At 35.6% G+C, this 26,382-nt stretch overlaps 2 long non-coding RNA genes across 2 annotated transcripts; both read right to left on the bottom strand.

The window, feature by feature from the left end:
- Positions 1–5,936: 5,936 nt before the first annotated feature.
- On the bottom strand, positions 5,937–8,013 carry LOC136852965 (uncharacterized). Its single transcript, XR_010857287.1, has 3 exons — positions 7,866–8,013; positions 6,350–6,440; positions 5,937–6,011 (listed from the first exon to the last, which is right to left on the bottom strand). It is a non-coding gene; the product is annotated as an uncharacterized lncRNA (long non-coding RNA).
- Positions 8,014–19,178: 11,165 nt separating this feature from the next.
- Positions 19,179–22,395, bottom strand: LOC136852962 (uncharacterized). The gene is made up of 3 exons (XR_010857284.1): positions 22,273–22,395; positions 20,715–20,808; positions 19,179–20,372 (listed from the first exon to the last, which is right to left on the bottom strand). It is a non-coding gene; the product is annotated as an uncharacterized lncRNA (long non-coding RNA).
- Positions 22,396–26,382: the final 3,987 nt, after the last annotated feature.

Here is a 26,382-nt window from a genome sequence, read left to right as displayed (position 1 = left end):
TAAATCTCACTAGCAATTTTCCTCTTCCGGTTTTAGATTCACACGTTTTATGTGCATCTTCAACATGTCTTACACGTACCTTTCACATCTTGAAGAACCGATAAGTCTAGCCCACCAGTAACTAGGAGAAAAAAGCTCTCCTTGCGTGAACGCGTAAATAAGCAAACTCTTTCACATTTTTCCTAAATCATTAACCTTCTAATACACATTATCACAACGCCATATGTATTGAGGATTATCCTTACGTTGTTTACAAAAACGGAAACACTTCTACACGACTTGATTTTGAGGATAACAATGTTTAGCACTAAACAGATCGAATATGAGTCTGGTTATAACCGCTTACACATAAAAGCTTATAATTCTAACTGCACATGTTCCGTTACAAGGCAAGGATTTCTTAGAATGAGTGGCTTCACTAATTTTAAAAAGGTCCTGTTGTCCTCCTTACCTAAGTGGAGAAGATGAATACTGTAAGACGTTTGTTCTTAACTGCAGGAATCCTTTGGTGTTCGCCACTAGACTGGGAAAGACGAGGGCGAATCGAGTGGTCTTATACTGCTTAATCGTCTCTTCACGTTCAATGACAAAGAGGATGTAGCTTCTGCAATTGGTGGCTGTTAAAAGGAGGGAGTGGGATGTGGAAGAGTTGTTTAGAGCTTCTCAGAGTTTGCTTTAAGTATGTTCTTTTGTACTTTGCATGTATGTACACACGCACAAACATTATATATCCGTTTAAATATGTATCGAAGTGTGTGTATGCTTGTAAAAAATAGGTATACTCGTATATTTATTAACTGATAAATATAAGAGAAACTTGTGATCGTATTCATAAAAAAAACTAACAAATATTCAGTTGCTATACGAAATTTTCTTCATACATATTGAAAATGTGAAATTAATCAAATAACGGTTGATTTCATAAATGTGGCGTTGCAGCTACAAAGGTCACTGATACAGATTGCTACATGATACTAATATTCTTCAACAATAAGTAATTCTTGTCTTCCATTTGTATGTTTCATTATTATGGAAGTTTTCTACTCATGGATATCGTCGTTTAACCAGCAGCTATAGGTCTAGAGAGTGGCAGTGATTGATGGCTCAGCCGTCTCAAGGGCCACCCTCTGTAGAACTACACTGCCCTTTTCAGTATGAGCAAGTTCTTTAATTTCGAGTTTCCATAAGTCAATAACGAGTGGTGCTTTCTTGCCATAACTGTTCAACTAAGCAAATGTAGTTATATTTATAAGCAAATGTTTTCGTTGTTGTCTTATGCTGAACAATTTTTTGCTATTAAAATAAAATAAAAAATTCATTGGTATCTTTCAAACTTTCACACCGGTGGTTTGAGCATTACCTTGATGAGGTCCACATCTGTCTAATGAACTGCTGAATGACGTATTTGAGACAAAAAAACATCATATACTTTTGATTATAGTATCTATAAAAATAAGTTCGTCTTACATAGCTTGTTATCTTGGCAATATTCGACAAAATGCGATAATTCATAGGCATATCTCGTGTTGTGGTTGACGCTATGCTTTCGAATGAACACCTTAATATTCCTTGGAAACTTGAATTTCAAAGTCGATGGCCCCTGTGGGCTTGTTTCATATGAATATGGTTCATCCTCTGAATAATAATAATAGTAATATATGCAAAGATGATATTGAACAATGGTATTTTTATTTAATGAGTAATTAAGAAGTAAAATATGCAGACCATATGGAAGTAAATGAGAAATATATGAGAATCGCCACTTTTCCCTTCTCTGTTACACTGCAATCTTCAAGCAGTTAAATTCGGGAATCTTATGCATTACTTCACTGGTTGACAATTCGCGTCGTCTGTACACTACGTTACTTGTGTCTTGTGTGTGTTTATTTACATTTTGCAGATTTTATAACAAATATTTGCGTTTGTGATATATGATCGTAGTAGGCATTTCTACATTGCGAACCTTCGCTACTGAATGGTTAGTTAAAAGTATGTGTAAGCATAGGCCTATATATTATATTTGAAGGTTTGAACACCTGGGCATTAACTAAGCATGGCCATAATCTGAGTTTAGGTTGTTAGCTTAGAGTAGCCTGATCTTATAAAAAAAAAGGTAAGATTTGGGTAGGCCTAGAGTTAGTGACTGTGAGCAACAGCTTATAGGAAACTGCCATAGACTGTGGGGATTAGGCCTATGGTAACTGAAATGACAAAAAGTTTTTTAAGTTGTTACCATGGAAATTGAGTCGGTAGAACTATATAGTAGCTCCGCGTCGGCGACTGCCTTCTAACTAAACATTTTCTACAGTTTTTTGGTTGCTAATTATGAATTTACCTTTAAGTTTTGGCACTCGAGTGTAATTAACCTGTAATTAACCCCTGCAGTCCATCCAACAAGGGGTTTCCATACGCGATCTTCACAAGACAGATCACGGCTACGTCTGTTTCGAACGGTTCATATCCCGCCCGGCAAGTGCAATAACTTGTTAACGTATGGGTACCCAACCCCACCCGGGCCAGTACTAAACACGGCGAAGGGACATTCCGTTTGGCCGACAACAAACAGATGCACCGCCAGTATCAGAACCCCTAAAAGTGTAGAAAAAACCAGTTGAAAAGGTAAAAACAGGCACGGAGCTAATATATAGAATTACCCCCGTAATTAACCTCAGAACTGATATGTTATTGTATGCTGGCCATCCTGGAATGCTATTGCGCGTATGGTAATTCTAAGCCGGTGTTCCGCGGTGAGCTATACTATGGCAATTGACGTTTTCCTATGTTATTTTACTTGCTTTACAAGAATTTAAGGTAATATTCTGTTAGCCGGCTTAATTACAGCTGAGCGAAAAAATATTACTTTAAATTCTTGTTCACCAGTTAAAATTCTATAGAGAAACGTCAACGGCCATAGTCTAGCTCGCCGCGGAATGCCGGCTTAGTCCTACTGGTTAGGTTAGTATAGTTCCTTTTATAATATGTTTCCTTAGCCAATCCCTTCTTGAACATGTGGCCCCCATATGCCTTGTGTATGCACGTAACCATTCCAGGGCGGCCTTCATAACAATAACATGTCCGTTCTCACTCCTTGTGTTTTACCCCACCCAAAACCCCCTGTTCCCAAAGGGTCCCCGATAAAGATGTGTGGTTAATAATTGACCGCCAATAAACAATACTGTACCACCTCCTTCATCAGCAACACTAAAAGTATAAGGAAACTCAATTTCCAAGTTAATAAGCCATGCGAAGTTCTGGTATGCACGATGTCGCATGGGAGAAATTTGGGGGGCGTTCCAGGGGTTCATGAAAGGCGCCTAGGGCCAGGTCAGGGCATGGTGGCCTAGCGTAGGTTATGTTAAGGGAAGGTTAGGTCAGGGTGTCTTTAAACTGCACTAGCATACATCTACAAGCTTTTATATATTCGAAATTTGTGTAAAGGCATATGATAATGCTAGAATGGCAGACATTTTTCTTGCGAGATTGAATGTAAATTGCAAATGAACACCATGAAAAACCATCCTTAATTTCAATTTTTGATTTGCTATTGTAGCCTGTCTGATAGCTAACCTAACCTATATCATTTTATGTCTTAAGAATATCTGTTTGAGATAAAACACAAGTGGAATTTTATTTCTTTAGGTTAGGTCTCGAGTAGCCAAATGTTCAATGTTACTTGTGAGGCTAAGATGGACTAGCCATATTGTCTTATTTCATAAAACTGAATATTTAGCCTAGGCTTTTCCTCATCGATGTCGTGTAGCATAGTCTTGTATAACTAGGAAGCTAAGTAAATTATATTTATGCAATAACAAATGTCACTTGCATGAGGGAAAGGCAGTTAATCCAAATTTATAATGTTCAATACTGGTCATTCCATAAGAGAGTACATGGGTCACTGTAGTTAATATCTACAGTAGCTTGATAAAGGATGCCAGCGATTCATAATATTTTCGTGGGTTTTATGTATCTGATGTTTTTTTAATATTAAATATGAAAGTAATTCAGGCAATTCTTGCTAAGAATGGGCTAGACGTGGCATGCCAATGTTATGTTTTATTTGATTTCGTGTATATGATTTTTCCCTCTGTACAAGTGTCACGAATGTAATATTGTGGCCGGTTTTGTTAGACGTTTTAACATTTGACTAGTGTGTATGTATACGTGTGTGTATATATACTGTATATATATACATACATATATATATATAATCTTATATATAGAAATGAATGCTTGTTTATATGTTTGTCGGTATATTTTTTTGTATGTTTGTGCACTATAGAAATCTAAACTGCTTGGTTGATCTAGACAAAATTTGGCTCGTGTCCATCATTTGACCCAACTTAGATAATAGGGTAGGTTTCAAACCCGTACCCCCTTCCCCTTCCCTTTGTAACGTATGTGTTAACCGTTTGACCGATATAGACAAAATTTGGCGTGTGGACATCATTTGACCCTATTTAGATAATAGAGTAGGGTTCAAACCTGTACTCCCTTCCCCCATCCTCAACCCCTTCCTTTGTAACTTTTTTGGGTGAAAATGCAGGGATGGATTTAATCTAAGTTTATACAGGGGCATGGGACCTTACCTGTTGGGGGGAGGGGGAGCATAACACTGCAGTGCCATGGGTGGCAATTTGGAACTTGTTTTCATCGTGGTCCAATGTTGGCTTTCGCTCTGAAGCTCTATTTTCGAATTGTTTAAAATATAAACATCGTCAATTGCAACTCCATATAATGTGTGGAGTTTTGATAATGATATCAGTTTTGTTGACAATGTTATGCTTGCAATAAGAATGTTCTTCATAATGCTATAAGGAAGATAATATAGATTACACATACTTAGTGCACACTCCTTTTATTGCATTCGAAATCAGACTGGTTACAATGTATGAAGAAAATAATATTAAACTTACGTAAAATATAATGTACTATGAAACTCCAACGCTTAGCAAAAACATTTTGTGTTGTGAAACTGTTTCTCTTAAAAACCGTGACATTTTAACAATGTAAATTTAAAATGTTAAACAGGTGGAAATATGTACAACCGAAAGTAGCTTTTATGCATCAAGAAAATAGAACTGAAATGGTTTAATTATCATAAACACAGAGTATGATTTTTTGAATCATAGGACTAAAGCATTAATTAAAAGATGAGAATTTTTATTTAAAAATACATTTTATGGAATGAATAGGATTATCTTAAACCTGATTTCACTGACCGAGCAAACCGTGGTTTGAAGTACAGTATATTGTGAGAATTTCACTAGTTTGTCTTACAACTAATATAAGAAAACTCAAAGGTATGTTGGGTGTGTTACAATGTTAATAGAAATCCAAGGTTATGATGCCTTGCCAGTTACTATGACCCTATATTTGAAATTGGGGTTTTCATTATAAAAGACTTCACCTTCCCAGTATTAATTTTGATTTTACTTGAGTATGCAGGCTATGGACTCAAAATTACCAATTCTGGATGGAAGAGGAAAGTTGAAAGTGGCCTTAGTCATCAATTAAAAAGGAAATTAGTAGATTGACAACACACCCAATTATTCTGGTGCAAGTGACAGTTGGTCAAATGACCAACCCTACCCCAACTTTCTCCCCAAAAGAAAACCAAAAGTAACAGATTAAGAAAGTAATGTACAACGCTACCAGCTAATCTCTGTTCAAGAGATTTGGTCAGTGTAAGAGCATCTCTTGAACACAACCAGTAGCAACAACAGCAAGTAAAAATTTGTTCTCCATTATTTTTTGCCTAGTATCCTTCCTCTGACGCAGTTCAAGTATTCGTTGGCTTTAAACTTCTCCTGGCAACACGTTTCATCTGGCTGGCAAGAGCCGAAGTCGTCCCTAATTTGACAATCGGCTTCTGCAGCCGTGGGAATCTCGATCATAGGGCTCGGAAAACCATTGAAGGAGTTCGTGTAGGTTGTGGTGGGGTGACAAGTTTGGCCTTCGTAACTGCTCTCCAGGGCCAGATTGACGTTTGAAGCGAGGTATGATAGCACCTCCTGTTGATAAAAGGAGAGAAGAAGAATTTAGAATTCTTTTGTCATGTTTCTGTAGACTTCGTACATGATCGATGATAATATTAAATTCTGAGTTTACTGTTGTTGTTGAATTTTGTGAAAATCTTACTTTTGCAGTAACATTCTAAGCAATCATTTCTGAATTGTAGTTAACCATATATGATAACGTGCATGGATGCGATTACTAAAATGGTGTTAAGTTGGATATTACGTCATAATAGTGTGAGAACAAATCTGACATTCACTCGTAAGATAATATCTGGTGCATGAAATAATGACTATAAAAATGATGATTGCTTAACAAAGACACACTTTCATACCAGCAACTTCTCCCAGTAGGACCAGGGAGAGCAGAGCTACGAGGCTAACTTGAAGAAACCTCATTATGGTCGATTAGCACCTCGAAGCGACCTGCGAGAGAGAAATGGAACGAGAACGTTGTAATATTCTTCTATTTATGGTGTTTTTCGTAATTTTAGAAACAACAAGATAGTTTTTAAGTAGACCATGGATTCACATTTCTAGACCCATACTTGGCTCGTCACAAATCTAGACCTAATAGGGTCGTCTGAATGATTTGTTCTTAAATGAGATGCAAAAATTGAAGCAGTATAAAATTAGAGAAGATGGACAGCAAGCTTAGAGTAGGAAAAAAAGGGAGGAGTTGAAATTGAAATAGTGGACAGAGAGCAGTGGAGCTGGGGGTCGATTAGGTGATCCCATGGGCCTAATTTACCTGTGATTCCTGTTATGGTAAGTAAGTTTCGTGAGAAACAGTCATCCACGTCACAACTAATTTTGATTATTAAGTATTGTTTAGTTTTTCCAGTTTGTTATTTCTAGAGATTTCGCGTTTTTATTTAGTTCGTAGGCTATTTTCCAACTCATCTTCTTGCATATTGACTCCATTAACTTCCGTGCCTCTGCATGTATTTGTGGTCGATTGTTCCTACAATTTATGGTCCAGATGTTCTTTGTACTCTCTCTCTCTCTCTCTCTCTCTCTCTCTCTCTCTCTCTCTCTCTCTCTCTCTGTCTCTCACCTCCAGGTGGTGATTCCAGAGATAACGTCATTATAGACCGTAGCTTTATAATATGTGCAAGTCATTCAGAGACTTGAGTCATAGCTAAAACTGTCCCTGAGTCCCAAGTCATGTTTACCTTTTATGGCGTGAACATTGTGGGGTTTGCATACAAATGAAGGTTAAATTTGCTCAATAAATAAAAGAATGTTTGATGAACAGAAAGACCAGGGGTCAATGGTAGTGGTAGTAACTCTAGTCAGTAAACTTTTATATATATATATATATATATATATATATATATATATATATATATATATATATATATATATATATATATATATATATACTGTATATATATATATATATAAATCTCACTAGCAATTTTCTTCTTACGGTTTTAGATTGACACGTTTTATGTGCATCTTCAACATGTCTTACACGTATCTTTCACATCTTGAAGAACCGATAAGTCTAGGCCACCAGTAACTAGGAGAAAAAGCTCTCCTTGCGTGAACGCGTAAATAAGCAAACTCTTTCACATTTTTCCTAAATCATTAACCTTCTAATGCACATTATCACAACGCCATATGTATTCAGGATTATCCCTACGTTGTTTACAAAAACGATAACACTTCTACACGACTTGGTTTTGAGGATAACAATGTAAACACTAACAGATCGAATATGAGTCTGGTTATAACCGCTTACACATAAAAGCTTATAATTCTAACTGCACATGTTCCGTTACAAGGCAGGATTTCTGAGAATGAGCGGCTTCACTAATTTTAAAAAGGTCCTGTTGTCCTTCTTACCTAAGTGGAGAAGATGAATACTGTAAGGCGTTTGTTCTTAACTGCAGGAATCCTTTGGTGTTCGCCACTAGACTGGGAAAGACGAGGGCGAATCGAGTGGTCTTATACTGCTTAATCGTCTCTTCAGGTTCAAGGACAAAGATGATGTAGCTTCTGCAATTGGTGGCTGTTAAAGGAGGAGGGATGTGGAAGCATTGGATGTGGAAGAGTTGTTTAGAGCTTCTCAGAGTTTGCTTTAAGTATGTTCTTTTGTATTTTACATATATGTACACACACACAAACATTATATATACATTTAAATATGTATCGAAGTGTGTGTATGCTTGTAAAAACGGATATACTCGTAAATTTATTAACTGATAAATATATGAAAACTTATGATCATATTCATAAAAAAAAATAACAAATATTCAGTTGCTTTACGAAATTTTCTTCATACATATTGAAAATGTGAAATTAATCAAATAACTGTTGATTTTATTATTGGCGTTGATGATGATGATTACTGATAATAAAAATAATGATACTAATATTTTCAATGTAATTCTTGTCTTCCATTTGCATGTTTCATTATATAAGTTTTCTACTCATGGATATCTAATAACCTTCAGTAGGTCTAAGTTGATTGATCTCAGCCGTCTTCCATCTGCATGTTTCATTAATATGAGCAAGTGTCTTTAATTGGAGTTTCCATAAGTCATTAACAAGTGGTGTTTTCTTTTCATAACTGTTCAACTAAGCAAATGTAGTTATATTTATAAGCAAATGTTTTCATTGTTGTCTTATGCTGAACAATTTTTGCTATTAAAATAAAATAAAAAAATTCATTTCTATCTTTCAAACTTTCTCACCGGTGGTTTGAGTATTACCTTGATGAGGTCCACATCTGTCTAATAAACTACTGAATGACGTATTTGAAACAACGAAACATCATATACTTTTGATTATTGTATCTATAAAAATAAGTTCGTCTTACACAGCTTGTTATCTTGGCAAAATTCGACAAAATGCGATAATTCAAAAGCATATCTGGCGTTGTGGTTGACGCCATGCTTTCGAATGAACACCTTAATATTCCTTGGAAACTTGAATTTCAAGTCGATGGCCCTGTGGTGGGCTTGTTCCATATGAATATGGTTCATCCTCTGAATAATAATGATAATAATGGTAATATATGCAAAGATGATATTGAACAATGGTATTTTTATTCAATGAGTAATTAAGAAGTAAAATATGCAGACCATATGGAAGTAAATGAGAAATATATGAGACACGCCATTTTCCCTTCTCTGTTACCTGCAATCTTTAGCAGTTTAGTTTCTGGAATCTTATTCAATTTACTTCACTGGTTGACAATTCGCGTCGCCTGTACATACGTTAGTTGTGTCTTTGTGTGTGTTTATTTACATTTTGCAGATTTTGCGTAACAAATATATGATTTGTGATATATGATCTAAGTCCATTTCTACATTGCAAACCTTCGCTACTGAAAGGTTAGTTAAAAGTATGTGTAAGCATAGGCCTATATTATATTTGAAGGTTTGAGCATTGGGCATTAACTAAGCATGGCCATAATCAGAGTTTAGGTTGTTAGCTTAGAGTAGCCTGATCTTATAAAAAAAAGGTAAGATTTGGGTAGGCCTAGAGTTAGTGACTGTGAGCAACAGCTTATAGGAAACTGGATAGACTGTGGGGATTAGGCCTATGGTAGACTGAAATGACAAAAGTTTTTAAGTTGTTACCATGGAAATTGGTAGAACTATAGTAATGACTGCCTTCTAACTAAACATTTTTACAGTTTTTGTTGCTAATTATGAATTTACTTTAAGTTTTATTGTAATTAAGTAACTGCAGTCCATCCAACAAGGGGTTTCCATACGCGATCTTAACAAGACAGATCATTTGCTGTTTATTCATTTGGCGGTCGAGTGCAATAATGGGTACCCAACCCCAGCCAGTACTAAAGGGACATTCCGTTTGGCCGACAACAAACAGATGCAACCAGTATCAGAATAAATGTTAGAAAAACCAGTTGAAAAGGTAAAAACAGGCACGGAGCTAATATATAGAATTACCATTCTCAGAACTGATATGTTATTGTATGCTGGCCATCCTGGAATGCTATTTTATAAGAGGAGCTTTTGGTCAAGCTATAAAAGTTGACCTTTTATGTTATTTTTATTTGCTTTACAAGAATTTAAGGTAATATTCTGTTAGGCTTAATTACAGCTGAGCGAAAAAATAACACCAGTTAAAACTATAGAGAAACGTCAACTAGGTTAGGTTAGTATAGTTTCATTTATAATAGGTTTCCTTAGCCAATCCCTTCTTGAACATGTGGCCCCTGTATGCCTTGCGTATGCACGCAACCATTCCAGGATGGCCTTCATAAAAATAACATGTCCCGTTCTCACTCCTTGTGTTTTACCCAACCCAAAACCCCTGTTCCCAAAGGGTCCCCGATAAAGATGTGTGGTTAATAATTGATGCCAATAAACAATATACCACCTCCTTCATCAGCAGCACTTAAAAGTATAGGGAAACTCAATTTCCAAGTTAATAAGCCATGCGAAGTTCTGGTATGCACGATGTCGCATGGGAGATATTTGGGGGCGTTCAGGGGTTCATGGCCAGGTCAGGGCATGGTCGTAGATTATGTTAAGGGAAGGTTAGGTCAGGGTGCCTTTAAACTGACTAGCGTACATCTACAAGCTTTTATATATTCGAAATTTGTGTAAAGGCATATGATAATGCTAGAATGGCAGACATTTTTCTTGCGAGATTGAATGTAAATTGCAAATGAACACCATGAAAACCATCCTTAATTTCAAGTTTTGATTTGCTATTGTAGCCTGTCTGATAGCTAACCTAACCTATATCATTTTATGTCTTAAGAATATCTGTTTGAGATAAAACATAAGTGGGATTTTATTTCTTTAGGTTAGGCCTAGAGTAGCCAAATGTTCAGTGTTACTTGTGAGGCTAACATGGACTAGCCATATTGTCTTATTTCACAAAACTGAATATTTAGCCTAGGTTTTTCCTTATCCATGTCGTGTAGCATAGCCTTATATAACTAGGAAGCTAAAGTAAATTATATTTATGCAATAACAAATGTCACTTGCATGAGGGAAAGGCAGTTAATCCAAATTTATAATGTTCAATACTGGTCATTCCATAGAGAGTACATAGGTCACTGTAGTTAATATCTACAGTAGCTTGATAAAGGATGCCAGCGATTCATAATATTTTCGTGGGTTTTATGTATCATGTTTTTTTAATATTAAATATGAAATTAATTCAGGCAATTCTTGCTAAGAATGGGTTAGACGTGGCATGCCAATGTTATGTTTTATATGATTTCGTGTATATGATTTTTCCCTCTGTACAAGTGTCACGAATGTAATATTGTGGCCGGTTTTGTTAGACGTTTTAACATTTGACTAGTGTGTATGTATACGTGTGGGTATATATACTGTATATATATACATACATATATATATAATCTTATATATAGAAATGAATGCTTGTTTATATGTTTGTGGGTATATTTGTTTGTATGTTTGTGCACTATAGAAATCTAAACTGCTTGATTGATCTAGACAAAATTTGGCTCGTGTCCATCATTTGACCCAACTTAGATAATAGGGTAGGTTTCAAACCCGTACCCCCTTCCCCTTCCCTTTGTAACATATGTGTTAACCGCTTGACCGATATAGACAAAATTTGGCGTGTGGACATCATTTGACCCTATTTAGATAACAGAGTAGGGTTCAAACCTGTACTCCCTTCCCCATCCCTCAACCCCTTCCCTTTGTAACTTTTTTGGGTGAAAATACAGGGATGGATTTAATCTAAGTTTATACAGGGGGCATGGGACCTTACCTGTTGGGGGGGAGGGGGGAGCATAACACTGCAGTGCCATGGGTGGCAATTTGGAACTTGTTTTCATCGTGGTCCAATGTTGGCTTTCGCTCTGAAGCTCTATTTTCGAATTGTTTAAAATATAAACATCGTCAATTGCAACTCCATATAATGTGTGGAGTTTTGATAATGATATCAGTTTTGTTGACAATGTTATGCTTGCAATAAGAATGTTCTTCATAATGCTATAAGGAAGATAATATAGATTACACATACTTAGCACACACTCCTTTTATTGCATTCGAAATCAGACTGGTTACAATGTATGAAGAAAATAATATTAAACTTACGTAAAATATAATGTACTGTGAAACTCCAACGCTTAGCAAAAACATTTTATGTGTTGTGAAACTGTTTCACTTAAAAACCGTGACATTTTAACAATGTAAATTTAAAATGTTAAACAGGTGGAAATATGTACAACGGAAAGTAGCTTTTATGCATCAAGAAAACAGAACTGAAATGGTTCAATTATCATAAACACAGAGTATGATTTTTTTAATCATAGGACTAAAGCATTAATTGAAAGATGAGAATTTTTTTTCGAAAATACATTTTATGGAATGAATAGGATTATCTTAACCTGATTTCACTGACCGAGCAAACCGTGGTTTGAAGTACAGTATATTGTGAGAATTTCACTAGTTTGTCTTACAATTAATATAAGAAACCTCAAAGGTATGTTGGGTGTGTTACAATGTTAATAGAAATCCAAGGTTATGATGCGATGCCTGTTATTATGCCTATATTTGAAATTGGGGTTTTATTATAAAAGACTGAGTCACCTTCCCAGTATTAACCTTTGTGTATGATTTTGATTTGAGTATGCAGGCTATGGACTCAAAAATTACCAATTCTGGATGGAAGAGGAGAGTTGAAAGTGGCCTTAGTCATCAATTAAAAAGGAAATTAGTAGATTGACAACACACCCAATTACTCTGGTGCAAGTGACAGTTGGTCAAATGACCAACTCTACCCCCAACTTTCTCCCCAAAAGAAAACCAAAAGTAACAGATTAAGAAAGAAAGTAAGGTACAACGTTACCAGCTAATCTCTGTTCAAGAGATTTGGTCAGTGTAAGAGCATCTCCTTGAACAGAACCAGTAGCAACAAGCAAGTAAATAATTTGTTCTCCATTATTTTTGCCTATTTTCCTTCCTCTGACGCAGTTCAAGTATTCGTTGGCTTTAAACTTCTCCTGGCAACACGTTTCATCTGTCAGGCAAGAGCCGGAGTTTTCCCTACTTTGACAATCTCTTCTGCATTCGTGGGAATCTCGATTGAGGCTCGCATGGGCAACGATTTACCAGGTTTGCTTGAGTTTGCGGTGGGGTGACAAGTTTGGCCTTCGTAAATGCACCCCAGCGCCAGATTGACGTTTGAAGCAAGGTGTGATAGCACCTCCTGTTGATAAAAGGAGAGAAGAAGAATTTAGAATTCTTTTGTCATATTTCTGTAGACTTCGTACATGATCGATGAATATTAATTTCTGAGTTTACTGTTGTTGAAAGAATCCTAATTTTGAATGTGAAAATCTTACTTTTGCAGTAACATTCTAAGCAATCATTTCTGAATTGTAGTTAACCATATGATAACGTGCATGGATGCGATTACTAAAATGGTGTTAAGTTGGATATTGCGTCATAATAGTGTGAGAACAAATCTGACATTCACTCGTAAGATAATATCTGGTGCATGAAATAATGACTATAAAAATGATGAATGCTTAACAAAAGACACTTTTTCATACCAGCAACTTCTTCTCCCAGTAGGACCAGGAGAGCAGAGCTACGAGGCTGACTTGAAGAAACCTCATTATGGTCGATTAGCACCTCGAAGCGACCTGCGGAGAGAAATGGAACGAGAACGTTGTTAATATTCTTCTATTTATGGTGTTTTTCGTAATTTTAGAAACAACAAGATAGTTTAAGTAGACCATGGATTCACATTTCTAGACCCATACTTGGCTCGTCACAAATCTAGACCTAATAATGTAGTCTGAATGATTTGTTCTTAAATGAGATGCAAAAATTGAAGCAGTATAAAATTAGAGAAGATGGACAGCAAGCTTAGAGTAAAAAAAAAAGGGAGGAGTTGAAATTGAAATAGTGGACAGAGAGCAGTGGAGCTGGGGGTCGATTAGGTGATCCCATGGGCCTAATTTACCTGTGATTCCTGTTATGATAAGTAAGTTTCGTGAGAAACAGTCATCCACGTCACAACTAATTTTGATTATTAAGTATTGTGTTTATTTTTTCCAGTTTGTTATTTCTAGAGATTTCGCGTTTTTATTTAGTTCGTAGGCTATTTTCCAACTCATCTTCTTGCATATTGACTCCATTAACTTTTGTGCTTCTGCATGTATTTGTGGTCGATTGTCTGTTTCCTACACTTTATGGTCCAGATGTTCTTTGTACTCTCTCTCTCTCTCTCTCTCTCTCTCTCTCTCACCACCAGGTGGTGATTCCAGAGATATCGTCTTTATAGACCGTAGCTTCATAATATGTGCAAGTCATTAAGAGACTTAAGTCATAGCTAAAACTGTCCCTGAGTCCCAAGTCATGTTTGCCTTTTATGGCGTGAACATTGTGGGGTTTGCATACAAATGAAGGTTAAATTTGCTCAATAAATAAAAGAATGTTTGATGAACAGAAAGACCAGGGGTTAATGGTAGTGGTAGTAACTCTAGTCAGTCTTTTATATATATATATAATATATATATATATATATATATATATATATATATATATATATATATATATATATATATATATATATATATATATATATATATATATATATATATATATATATATATATATATATATATATATATATCACTAGCAATTTTTCTTCTTACGGTTTTAGATTCACACGTTTTATGTGCATCTTCAACATGTCTTACACGTATCTTTCACATCTTGAAGAACCGATAAGTCTAGGCCACCAGTAACTAGGAGAAAAAGCTCTCCTTGCGTGAACGCGTAAATAAGCAAACCCTTTCACATTTTTCCTAAATCATTAACCTTCCATACACATTATCACAACGCAATATGTATTCAGGATTATCCCTACGTTGTTTACAAAAACGGATACACTTCTACACGACTTGATTTTGAGGATAACAATGTTTAAACACTAAACAGATCGAATATAAGTCTGGTTATAACCGCTTACACATAAAACTTATAATTCTAACTGCACATGTTCCGTTACAAGGTAGGATTTCTTAGAATGAGTGGCTTCACTAATTTTAAAAAGGTCCTGTTGTCGTCCTTACCTAAGTGGAGAAGAGGAATACTGTAAGACGTTTGTTCTTAACTGCAGGAATCCTTTGGTGTTCGCGACTGGACTGGGAAAGACGAGGGGAATCGAGTGGTCTTATACTGCTTAATCGTCTCTTCACGTTCAAGGACAAAGAGGATTGTAGCTTCTGCAATTGGTGGCTGTTAAAAGGAGGGAGGGGATGTGGAAAGCATGGTTGTTTGAGAGTCCTCTCTCTATGTCTCTTCTCAGAGTGGAGTTTTGAGTATGTTCTTTTGTACTTTGCTTTAAGTATGTGCTTTTGTATTTTACATATATGTGTACACAAACATTATATATACATGTAAACATGTATCGAAGTGTGTGTATGCTTGTAAAAACGGATATACTCGTAAATTTATTAACTGATAAATATTTGAAAAACTTATGATCATATTCATAAAAAAACTAACAAATATTCAGTTGCCTTACGAAATTTTCTTCATACATATTGAAAATGTGAAATTAATCAAATAACGGTTGATTTCATAAATGTGGCGTTATTATTATGGTACAGATTGATGATATTATTCTTCAAAAAATAATTCTTGTCTTCCATTTGCATGTTTCATTATTTGCAGCTACCATGGATATCATGATTTAACCATTGCTATACGTGATACTAGTGATTCTTCAGTCTCAAGGGTTATTCTCTTCCATCTGCATGTTTCATTAATATGGAAGTTCTGCTCATGGAGTTTCCATAAGTCAATTAACAAGTGGTGTTTTCTTGTCATAACTGTTCAACTAAGCAAATGTAGTTATATTTATAAGCAAATGTTTTCGTTGTTGTCTTATGCTGAACGATTTTTTGCTATTAAAATAAAATAAAAAAAATTCATTTATCTTTCAAACTTTCTCACCGGTGGTTTGAGTATTACCTTGATGAGGTCCACATCTGTCTAATAAATCTACTGAATGACGTATTTGAGACAAAAAAACATCACATACTTTTGATTATAGTATCTATAAAAATAAGTTCGTCTTACACAGCTTGTTAGCTTGGCAAAATTCGACAAAGTGCGATAATTCAAAGGCATATCTGGCGTTGTAATTGACGCCATGCTTTCGAATGAACACCTTAATATTCTTCGATGGCTTGAATTTCAAAGTCGTGGGCTTGTTCCATATGAATATGGTTCATCCTCTGAATAATAATAATAATGGTAATATATGCAAAGATGATATTGAACAATGGTATTTTTATTCAACGAGTAATTAAGAAGTAAAATATGCAGACCATATGGAAGATAAATGAGAAATATATGAGACACGCCATTTTACCCTTCTCTGTTACACTGCAATCTTTAAGCAGTTTTCTGGAATCTTGTTCAATTTACGTCACTGGTTGACAATTCGCGTCGTCTGTACACTACGTTAGTTGTGTCTTGTGTGTGTTTATTTACATTTTGCAGATTTTATAACAAATATTTGTGTTATGATTGTATATGATATAGCCTAAAGTCCATTTCTACATTGCAAACCTTCGCTACTGAAAGGTTAGTTAAAAGTATGTGTAAGCATAGGCCTATATTATATTTGAAGGTTTGAACATTGGGCATTAACTAAGCATGGCCATAATCAGAGTTTAGGTTGTTAGCTTAGAGTAGCCTGGTCCTATAAAAAAAAAAAAAAGGTAAGATTTGGGTAGGTCTAGAGTTAGTGACTGTGAGCAACAGCTTATAGGAAACGTTCATAGACTGTGGGGATTAGGCCTATGGTAAACTGAAATGACTAAAAGTTGTTACCATGGAAAAGTTGGTAGAACTATATAGTAGTTACTGCCTTCTAAACATACAGTTTTTTGTTGCTAATTATGAATTTACCTTTAAGTTTTACGAGTGTAATTAACCTGTAATTGTGCAGTCCATCCAACAAGGGGGTTTTGATCTTAGACAAGTCTGTTTCGAACGGTTTATCCCGCCGGTAGTGCAATAACTTGTTTTTGGACAACAAACAGATGGTCAGAACTGTAGAAAAACCAGTTGAAAAGGTAAAAACAGGCACGGAGCTAATATATAGAATTACCCCGTAATTAACCTCAGAACTGATATGTTATTGTTGCTGATCCTGGAATGCCATTCTGGAATGCTATTGCGCATACTATGGCAATTGAGTTTTATAGGGGAGCTTTTACAAGAATTTAAGTAATATTCTGTTGCTTAATTACAGCTCTTAAATTCTTGTTCACAGTTAAAATTCAGAGAAACGTCAGACGTCCCAGGCTAAGTAACACCGACTACTAGGTTAGGTTAGTATAGTTTCCTTTTATAATAGGTTTCCTTAGCCAATCCCTTCTTGAACATGTGGCCCCTGTATGCCTTGCGTATGCACGCAACCATTCCAGGATGGCAGCATAAAAATGACATGTCCGTTCTCACTCCCTGTGTTTTACCCAACCCAAAAACCCCTGTTCCCAAAGGGTCCCCGATAAAGATGTGAGGTTAATAATTGATGCCAATAAACAATACTGTACCACCTCCTTCATCAGCAACACTAAAAGTATAAGGAAACTCAGTTTCCAAGTTAATAACCGAAGTTCATGCATGATGTTCATTTGGGGGCATCCAGGGGTTCATGGCCAGGTCAGGGGGCATCGTAGATTATGTTAAGGGAAGGTTAGGTCAGGGTGTCTTAAACTGCACTAGCGTACATCTACAAGCTTTTATATATTCGAAATTTGTGTAAAGGCATATGATAATGCTAGAATGGCAGACATTTTTCTTGCGAGATTGAATGTAAATTGCAAATGAACACCATGAAAAACCATCCTTAATTTCAATTTTTGATTTGCTATGGTAGCCTGTCTGATAGCTAACCTAACCTATATCATTTTATGTCTTAAGAATATCTGTTTGAGATAAAACACAAGTGGGATTTTATTTCTTTAGGTTAGGCCTAGAGTAGCCAAAAGTTCAGTGTTACTTGTGAGGCTAAGGTGGACTAGCCATATTGTCTTATTTCATAAAACTGAATATTTAGCCTAGGTTTTTCCTTATCCATGTCGTGTAGCATAGTCTTATATAACTAGGAAGCTAAAGTAAATTATATTTATACAATAACAAATGTCACTTGCATGAGGAAAGGCAGTTAATCCAAATTTATAATGTTCAATACTGGTCATTCCATAGAGAGTACATAGGTCACTTTAGTTAATATCTACAGTACCTTGATAAAGGATGCCAGCGATTCATAATATTTTCGTGGGTTTTATGTATCTGATGTTTTTTAATATTAAATATGAAAGTAATTCAGGCAATTCTTGCTAAGAATGGGTTAGACGTGGCATGCCAATGTTATGTTTTATTTGATTTCGTGTATATGATTTTTCCTCTGTACAAGTGTCACGAATGTAATATTGTGGCCGGTTTTGTTAGACGTTTTAACATTTGACTAGTGTGTATGTATACGTGTGTGTATATATACTCTATATATATACATACATATATATATAATCTTATATATAGAAATGAATGCTTGTTTATATGTTTGTGGGTATATTTTTTGTATGTTTGTGCACTATAGAAATCTAAACTGCTTGATTGATCTAGACAAAATTTGGCTCGTGTCCATCATTTGACCCAACTTAGATAATAGGGTAGGTTTTCAAACCCTTACCCCCTTCCCCTTCCCTTTGTAACATATGTGTTAACCGCTTGACCGATATAGACAAAATTTGGCGTGTGGACATCATTTGACCCTGTTTAGATAATAGAGTAGGGTTCAAACCTGTACTCCCTTCCCCATCCCTCAACCCCTTCCCTTTGTAACTTTTTTGGGTGAAAATACAGGGATGGATTTAATCTAAGTTTATACAGGGGCATGGGACCTTACCTGTTGGGGGGAGGGGAGCATAACACTGCAGTGCCATGGGTGGCAATTTGGAACTTGTTTTCATCGTGGTCCAATGTTGGCTTTCGCTCTGAAGCTCTATTTTCGAATTGTTTAAAATATAAACATCGTCAATTGCAACTCCATATAATGTGTGGAGTTTTGATAATGATATCAGTTTTGTTGACAATGTTATGCTTGCAATAAGAATGTTCTTCATAATGCTATAAGGAAGATAATATAGATTACACATACTTAGCACACACTCCTTTTATTGCATTCGAAATCAGACTGGTTACAATGTATGAAGAAAATAATATTAAACTTACGTAAAATATAATGTACTGTGAAACTCCAACGCTTAGCAAAAACATTTTATGTGTTGTGAAACTGTTTCATTTAAAAATCGTGACATTTTAACAATGTAAATTTAAAATGCTACACAGGTGGAAATATGTACAACCGAAAGTAGCTTTTATGCATCAAGAAAATAGAACTGAAATGGTTTAATTATCATAAACACAGAGTATGATTTTTTGTATCATAGGACTAAAGCATTAATTAAAAGATGAGAAATTTTATTTGAAAATACATTTTATGGAATGAATAGGATTATCTTTCACCCGATTTCATTGACCGAGCAAACCGTGGTTTGAAGTACAGTATATTGTGAGAATTTCACTAGTTTGTCTTACAACTAATATAAGAAAACTCAAAGGTATGTTGAGTGTGTTACAATGTTAATAGAAATCCAAGGTTATGATGCGTTGCCTGTTATTATGACCCTATATTTGAAATTGGGGTTTTCATTATAAAAGACTGAGTCACCTTCCCAGTATTAACCCTTGTGTAGGATTTTGATTTAGTATGCAGGCTATGGACTCAAAAATTACCAATTCTGGATGGAAGAGGAGAGTTGAAAGTGGCCTTAGTCATCAATTAAAAGGAAATTAGTAGATTGACAACACACCCAATTACTCTGGTGCAAGTGACAGTTGGTCAAATGACCAACTCTACCCCAACTTTCTCCCCAAAAGAAAACCACAAAGTAACAGATTAAGAAAGAAAGTAATGTACAACGTTACCAGCTAATCTCTGTTCAAGAGATTTGGTCAGTGTAAGAGCATCTCCTGAACACAACCAGTAGCAACAACAGCAAGTAAATATTTTGTTCTCCATTATTTTTTGCTTATTTTCCTCCTCTGACGCAGTTCAAGTATTCGTCGTCTTTAAACTTCGCCTGGCAACACGTTTCATCTGTCAGGCAAGAGCCGAAGTTGTCCCTACTTTGACAAGCGGCTATGCATTCGTGGGAATCTCGATTGTAGGCCGCATGGGCAACGATTTCACCAGGTTTGCTTGTGGGTTGCGGTGGGGGTGCCAAGTTTGGCCTTCGAAACAGCACCCAAAGGCCAGATTGACGTTTGAAGCAAGGTATGATAGCACCTCCTGTTGATAAAAGGAGAGAAGAAGAATTTAGAATTCTTTTGTCATGTTTCTGTAGACTTCGTACATGATCGATGAATATTATTTCTGAGTTTACTGTTGTTGAATCCTAATTTTGAATGTGAAAATCTTACTTTTGCAGTAACATTCTAAGCAATCATTTCTGAATTGTAGTTAACCATATATGATAACGTGCATGGATGCGATTACTAAAATGGTGTTAAGTTGGATATTGCGTCATAATAGTGTGAGAACAAATCTGACATTCACTCGTAAGATAATATCTGGTGCATGAAATAATGACTATAAAAATGATGATTGCTTAACAAAGACACTTTTTCATACCAGCAACTTCTTCTCCCAGTAGGACCAGGGAGAGCAGAGCTACGAGGCTAACTTGAAGAAACCTCATTATGGTCGATTAGCACCTCGAAGCGACCTGCGAGAGAGAAATGGAACGAGAACGTTGTTATATTCTTCTATTTATGGTGTTTTTCGTAATTTTAGAAACAACAAGATAGTTTAAGTAGACCATGGATTCACATTTCTAGACCCATACTTGGCTCGTCACAAATCTAGACCTAATAGGGTCGTCTGAATGATTTGTTCTTAAATGAGATGCAAAAATTGAAGCAGTGTGAAATTAGAGAAGATGGACAGCAAGCTTAGAGTAGGAAAAAAAGGGAGGAGTTGAAATTGAAATAGTGGACAGAGAGCAGTGGAGCTGGGGGTCGATTAGGTGATCCCATGGGCCTAATTTACCTGTGATTCCTGTTATGATAAGTAAGTTTCGTGAGAAACAGTCATCCACGTCACAACTAATTTTGATTTATTATTGTCTTTGTTTTTCCAGTTTGTTATTTCTAGAGATTTCGCGTTTTTTATTTAGTTCGTAGGCTATTTTCCAACTCATCTTCTTGCATATTGACTCCATTAACTTTTGTGCTTCTGCATGTATTTGTGGTCGATTGTCTGTTTCTACACTTTATGGTCTAGATGTTCTTTGTACTCTCTCTCTCTCTCTCTCTCTCTCTCTCTCTCTCTCTCTCTCTCACCAGGTGGTGATTCCAGAGATATCGTCTTTATAGACCGTAGCTTCATAATATGTGCAAGTCATTAAGAGACTTGAGTCATAGCTAAAACTGTCCCTGAGTCCCAAGTCATGTTTGCCTTTTATGGCGTGAACATTGTGGGGTTTGCATACAAATGAAGGTTAAATTTGCTCAATAAATAAAAGAATGTTTGATGAACAGAAAGACCAGGGGTCACTGGTAGTGGTAGTAACTTTAGTCTGTAATTTTATATATATATACATATATATACACACACATATATATATATATATATATATATATATATATATATATATATATATATATATATATATATATATATATATATATATATATATATATATATATATATATATATATATATATATTATTATATATATATATATATATACTAGCAATTTTGCTTCTTCCGGTTTTAGATTCACACGTTTTATGTGCATCTTCAACATGTCTTACACGTATCTTTCACATCTTGAAGAACCGATAAGTCTAGGCCGCCAGAAACTAGGAGAAAAAGCTCTCCTTGCGTGAACGCGTAAATAAGCAAACTTTTTCACATTTTTCCTAAATCATTAACCTTCTAATACACATTATCACAACGCCATATGTATTCAGGATTATCCTTACGTTGTTTACAAAAACGGGAACACTTCTACACGACTTGATTTTGAGGATAACAATGTAAACACTAAACAGATCGAATATGAGTCTGGTTATAACCGCTTACACATGAAAACTTATAATTCTAACTGCACATGTTCCGTTACAAGGCAGGATTTCTTAGAATGAGTGGCTTCACTAATTTTAAAAGGTCCTGTTGTCGTCCTTACCTAAGTGGAGAAGAGGAACACTGTAAGGCGTTTGTTCTTAACTGCAGGAATCTCTTTGGTGTTCGCGACTGGACTGGGAAAGACGGGGACGAATCGAGTGGTCTTATACTGCTTAATCGTCTCTTCACGTTCAAGGACAAAGAGGATGTAGCTTCTGCAATTGGTGGCTGTTGAAAGGAGGGAGGGGCATGTGGAAGGATGTGGATGGAACTTTGTTTAGAGCTTCTCAGAGTTTGCTTTAAGACTTTGCTTTAAGTATTCTTTTGTATTTTACATATATGTACACACGCACAAACATTATATATCCGTTCAAATATGTATCGAAGTGTGTGTATGCTTGTAAAAAATAGGATATACTCGTATATTTATTAACTGATAAATATAAGAAAAACTTATGATCGTATTCATAAAAAAATAACAAATATTCAGTTGCTATACGAAATTTTCTTCATACATATTGAAAATGTGAAATTAATCAAATAACGGTTGATTTTATAAATGATGATGATGATTATTAATAAAAAATAACGGTTGATTTCAATAAGTAATCTTGTCTTCCATTTGCATGTTTCATTATTATGGAAGTTTTCTCACTGATGGATATCGTCGTTTAACCAGCAGATAGGTCTAATATTGGCAGTGATTAATCAAGTTATTCTTCACTTCCATCTGCATGTTTCATTAATATGGAAAGTGTCTTTAATTTGGAGTTTCCATAAGTCATTAACAAGTGCTGTTTTCTTGTCATAACTGTTCAACTCAGCAAATGTAGTTATATTTATAACAAATGTTTTCGTTGTTGTCTTGTGCTGAACGATTTTTTGCTATTAAAATAAAATAAAAAATTCATTTGGTATCTTTCAAACTTTCTCACCGGTGGTTTATTACCTTGATGAGGTCCACATCTGTCTAATAAACTGCTGAATGACGTATTTGAGACAAAAAAACATCATATACTTTTGAATTATTGTATCTATAAAAATAAGTTCGTCTTACACAGCTTGTTAGCTTGGCAAAATTCGACAAAATGCGATGATTCAAAGGCATATATGGCGTTGTGATTGACGCCATGCTTTCGAATGAAGCTTGAATTTCAAGTCGATGGCCCTGGTGGGCTTGTTCCATATGAATATGGTTCATCCTCTGAATAATAATGATAATAATGGTAATATATGCAAAGATGATATTGGACAATGGTATTTTTTATTCAACGAGTAATTAAGAAGTAAAATATGCAGACCATACGGAGACAAATGAGAAATATATGAGACACGCCATTTTCCCTTCTCTGTTACCTGCAATCTTCAAGCAGTTTTCTGGAATCTTGTGCAATTTACGTCACTGGTTGACAATTCGCGTCGTCTGTACACTACGTTACTTGTGTCTTTGTGTGTTTATTTACATTTTACAGATTTTATAACAAATATTTGCGTTTGTGATATATGATCGTAGGTAGGCCTAAAGTCCATTTCTACATTGCAAACCTTCACTACTGAAAGGTTAGTTAAAAGTATGTGTAAGCATATTCCTATATTATATTTGAAGGTTTGAACATTGGGCATTAACTAAGCATGGCCATAATCAGAGTTTAGGTTGTTAGCTTAGAGTAGCCTGATCTTAAAAAAAAAGGTAAGATTTGGGTAGGCCTAGAGTTAGTGACTGTGAGCAACAGCTTATAGGAAACGTTCATAGACTATGGGGATTAGGCCTATGGTAACTGAAATGTTGTTTAAGTTGTTACCATGGAAATGAGTTGGTAAAAGTTGTTGACTTTTCTACAGTTTTTGGTTGCTAATTATGAATTTACCTTTAAGTTTTGGTTATTCGAGTGTAATTAACCTGTAATTAACCCCTGCAGTCCATACTGATCTTCACAAGACAGATCACTGCTACGTCTGTTTCAACGGTTCATATCCCGCCCGGCAAGTGCAATAACTTTTTGGCCAGTACTCGAAGGACATTCCGTTTGGCCGACAACAAACAGATGCACCACCAGTATCAGAACCCTAAAAGTTAGAAAAAACCAGTTGAAAAGGTAAAAACAGGAACTAATATATAGAATTGTAATTAATGTGATATGTTATTGTATGCTGACCATTCTGGAATGCTATTGCGCATAATTCTAAGCAGCTTACTATGGCAATTGACGCTATGTTATTTTTGCTTTACAAGAATTGTAATATTCTCTTAACTTACAGCCAGCGAAAAAATATTACTTTAAATTCTTGTTCCCAGGCTATAGTCTAACACCGAATACTTAGGTTAGGTTAGTATAGTTTCTTTTATAATATGTTTCCTTAGCCAATCCCTTCTTGAACATGTGGCCCGTATGCCTTGCGTATGCTCGCAACCATTCCAGGGCGGCCTTCATAAAAATAACATGTCCGTTCTCACTCCTTGTGTTTTACCCCACCCAAAACCCCTGTTCCCAAAGGGTCCCCGATAAAGATGTGTGGTTAATAATTGACCGCCAATAAACAATAATGTACCACCTCCTTCATCAGCAACACTAAAAGTATAGGGAAACTCAATTTCCAAGTTAATAACCATGCGAAGTTCTGGTATGCACGATGCATGGGAGTTCAGGGTTCATGGCCCAGGGCCAGGTCAGGGCATGGTGGTAGATTATGTTAAGGGAAGGTTAGGTCAGGGTGTCTTTAAACTGACTAGCGTACATCTACAAGCTTTTATATATTCGAAATTTGTGTAAAGGCATATGATAATGCTAGAATGGCAGACATTTTTCTTGCGAGATTGAATGTAAATTGCAAATGAACACCATGAGAAACCATCCTTAATTTCAATTTTTGATTTGCTATTGTAGCCTGTCTGATAGCTAACCTAACCTATATCATTTTATGTCTTAAGAATATCTGTTTGAGATAAAACATAAGTGGGATTTTATTTCTTTAGGTTAGGCCTAGAGTAGCCAAAAGTTCAGTGTTACTTGTGAGGCTAAGGTGGACTAGCCATATTGTCTTATTTCATAAAACTGAATATTTAGCCTAGACTTTTCCTTATCCATGTCGTGTAGCATAGTCTTATATAACTAGGAAGCTAAAGTAAATTATATTTATACAATAACAAATGTCACTTGCATGAGGGAAAGGCAGTTAATCCAAATTTATAATGTTCAATACTGGTCATTCCATAGAGAGTACATAGGTCACTGTAGTTAATATCTACAGTAGCTTGATAAAGGATGCCAGCGATTCATAATATTTTCGTGGGTTTTATGTATCATGTTTTTTTAATATTAAATATGAAATTAATTCAGGCAATTCTTGCTAAGAATGGGTTAGACGTGGCATGCCAATGTTATGTTTTATTTGATTTCGTGTGTATATGATTTTTCCTCTGTACAAGTGTCACGAATGTAATATTGTGGCCGGTTTTGTTAGACGTTTTAACATTTGACTAGTGTGTATGTATACGTGTGTGTATATATACTGTATATATATACATACATATATATATAATCTTATATATAGAAATGAATGCTTGTTTATATGTTTGTGGGTATATTTGTTTGTATGTTTGTGCACTATAGAAATCTAAACTGCTTGATTGATCTAGACAAAATTTGGCTCGTGTCCATCATTTGACCCAACTTAGATAATAGGGTAGGTTTCAAACCCGTACCCCCTTCCCCTTCCCTTTGTAACATATGTGTTAACCGCTTGACCGATATAGACAAAATTTGGCGTGTGGACATCATTTGACCCTGTTTAGATAACAGAGTAGGGTTCAAACCTGTACTCCCTTCCCCCATCCCTCAACCCCCTTCCCTTTGTAACTTTTTTGGGTGAAAATACAGGGATGGATTTAATCTAAGTTTATACAGGGGGCATGGGACCTTACCTGTTGGGGAGGGGAGCATAACACTGCAGTGCCATGGGTGGCAATTTGGAACTTGTCTTCATCGTGGTCCAATGTTGGCTTTCGCTCTGAAGCTCTATTTTCGAATTGTTTAAAATATAAACATCGTCAATTGCAACTCCATATATTGTGTGGAGTTTTGATAATGATATCAGTTTTGTTGACAATGTTATGCTTGCAATAAGAATGTTCTTCATAATGCTATAAGGAAGATAATATAGATTACACATA

The sequence above is a fragment of the Macrobrachium rosenbergii genome, chromosome 26, assembly GCF_040412425.1.
Source record: "Macrobrachium rosenbergii isolate ZJJX-2024 chromosome 26, ASM4041242v1, whole genome shotgun sequence".
NCBI classification, from domain to species: domain Eukaryota; kingdom Metazoa; phylum Arthropoda; class Malacostraca; order Decapoda; family Palaemonidae; genus Macrobrachium; species Macrobrachium rosenbergii.
Note: the sequence above shows the minus strand (reverse complement) of the source record. Positions and strands in the feature narration are given on the sequence as shown.